This window comes from Pteropus alecto, unplaced genomic scaffold, assembly GCF_000325575.1.
Source record: "Pteropus alecto unplaced genomic scaffold, ASM32557v1 scaffold88, whole genome shotgun sequence".
Classification (NCBI taxonomy): Eukaryota; Metazoa; Chordata; class Mammalia; order Chiroptera; family Pteropodidae; genus Pteropus; species Pteropus alecto.
In genome coordinates, this window is record NW_006494611.1 from 721,717 (window position 1) to 723,916 (window position 2,200).

Sequence of the window (2,200 nt, forward strand, 5' to 3'; positions counted from 1 at the left end):
AGAGTGGCGCCGTTCCCTCAGTAGAAACAGCATTGATGAGAGCTGGTGTCAGAGAGCTTCCAGCCTCATTCATAATTGCGACTCCCTTTCCCAAGTCTCATTTTAGAGGTAGAAACTGAGACTTAGAAGAAACAAACCTATATTAATAAGGCAAACAGCTTAGTCAAATAGCCGTTTTGCTTCTGTGAGTGTCTAAGGTATTCTCTGACGTGCCTTATTAATGCTGCTCAGAGCAGCTGCATGGATATTCAACCTAAGCCAACAGAGTTATTCTGCCAGTTATTGCTCGAATGCCAGGCTACTGTTTTCTTGTTTGTACCTGCAACTCTTCACCATTTCATGTGAAGTAAAGTTCTTAGATGACACAGTTAAAGAGGTCAGGTATCATAATTTTAGCACATTCAAGTCATCGGTTACTAGTTTTTCTCTAGCAGGGTTTCTCAGCCTCAGGCCTATTGACTTTTTAGACTGGATAATTGTTATGAGAGGCTGGTCTGTGCATTACGAGATGTTTAGCAGCATCCCTGGCCTCTACCCATTAGATGCCAGTAGTCCACTCTCTCCCAATTGTGGCAACTAAAAATGTTTTCAGACTTTGCCAAATGCCATCATGGGGGCAAAATTGCCTTCATTTGAGAACCACTGGTATAGAGCTTTCCAATATTAAAAATACTTGGATCTCCTGAACAATTCTGTTAGGGATTTTTTTTAAAATCCCTATTTTACAAACAGGAAACTGAGACTCAGAAAACTAAAGTGACTTGCCTAAGGTCTCACAAGTAGTATATGATGGAGATGGAATTCAAACTCAGACAGGTCTCTGAAGCCGTATCAGGTGTTCTTTTTATTACACCAATAAAGAAAGATATTTTATTATTCTGAATTGAGCTACCTCTGCTTCTCTTCTTTGCTTCTTCTTCTGTTATTTGTGTTTCTCGGGCTTTAATGAATTGAATCAAAATAATTCTCAGTGTCCCATGGGGCACTTGCAGTTTAATATTTTAGTAAGACATTATTTCTCATTTCGTCTTTAGTCCCATTAGCCCCAACATTTGATATGTTGACAAGAGTAAATCAGGTCACTGTTGAGAGCTATAAAAATTTTTTAAGAAATTATTTTAGACTCTAGTAAGATGAAGGAATATTTTTGCTTCAGTAGATACAATTCCTCTTCAACTTAAAATTTCTTGACACTTCAGTCCACATGAACAGTTCACACTCAAATGTTTTGTTTTCTTTGTTTGTCTTGTTCATTTGTTGCTTTTGTTTTTATATCCTACATATGAGTGAAATCATATGGTTCCAAACTTTTTCTGTCTGACTTATTTTGCTTGGCATAATAATCTCAAGATCCATCCATGTTGTCACAAATGGAAGTATTTCATCTTTTCTTATGGCTGAGCAATATTCCATTGGATGCATGTTCCAAATCTTCTTTATCCAATTACCTATCTAAGGATACTTTGCTTGTTTCCATGTCTTGGCCACCATGAATAGATTCACTTTTTTGATGTCAAAATATCTGGGCAGTCAAGAAGAGAATTTTTTTTTTTTTTTACAGTCCTACAGCACCTGGTCTTCCTAAGTGTTCTCCCATCCAAGTACTAACCAGGCCTGACCCTGCTTAGCTTCCGAGATCAGACGGGATCACATGTGTTCAGGGTAGCATGGCCATAGACATAAGAAGAGAAAAATTTAAAAAGTATCTTCAGATGCAAATAAAGAAATGCTTTTAAGAACTAACTTCAAATTGATCTGCACTGGCACATTAAAACATATTCAGTGACCACTGAAGACCAAGGCTAGTATTTAAATATTTATGCTTCACCAAATGAAACCTTTGTTACAGTACCAGAAATAAAATGGAGCATTTCTGTGTCATGAGACAAAATAATTTGGTCAAATAAATGGGTAGTGGCCTCTAAGGTTTGTTTGTAAGTTCCAAGGGTCATTCATGATAGAACCTATATTTAGGCCTACATTAGCAGCAAGTCAACTCTTTAATGACCGAATTGTGATCTACTCAGCAAATATTTCAATAATGAGAATGAGGGGACTATTCTGATTTCCACTTAAGATATTTCTCTTTTAAAAAGGAAGATAGACAGTATGAACCTGCCACTCATGCTAAGAAAGCTTCTGCTTTTAGATGTTAATGATATTTATAAGGTTTTAAGAGTAACAGTAGTTTAATAGTTTC

At 36.6% G+C, this 2,200-nt stretch overlaps 1 pseudogene; it reads right to left on the minus strand.

The window, feature by feature from the left end:
* Window positions 1–1,560: 1,560 nt before the first annotated feature.
* Window positions 1,561–1,679, minus strand: LOC112474274 (annotated as a pseudogene).
* Window positions 1,680–2,200: the final 521 nt, after the last annotated feature.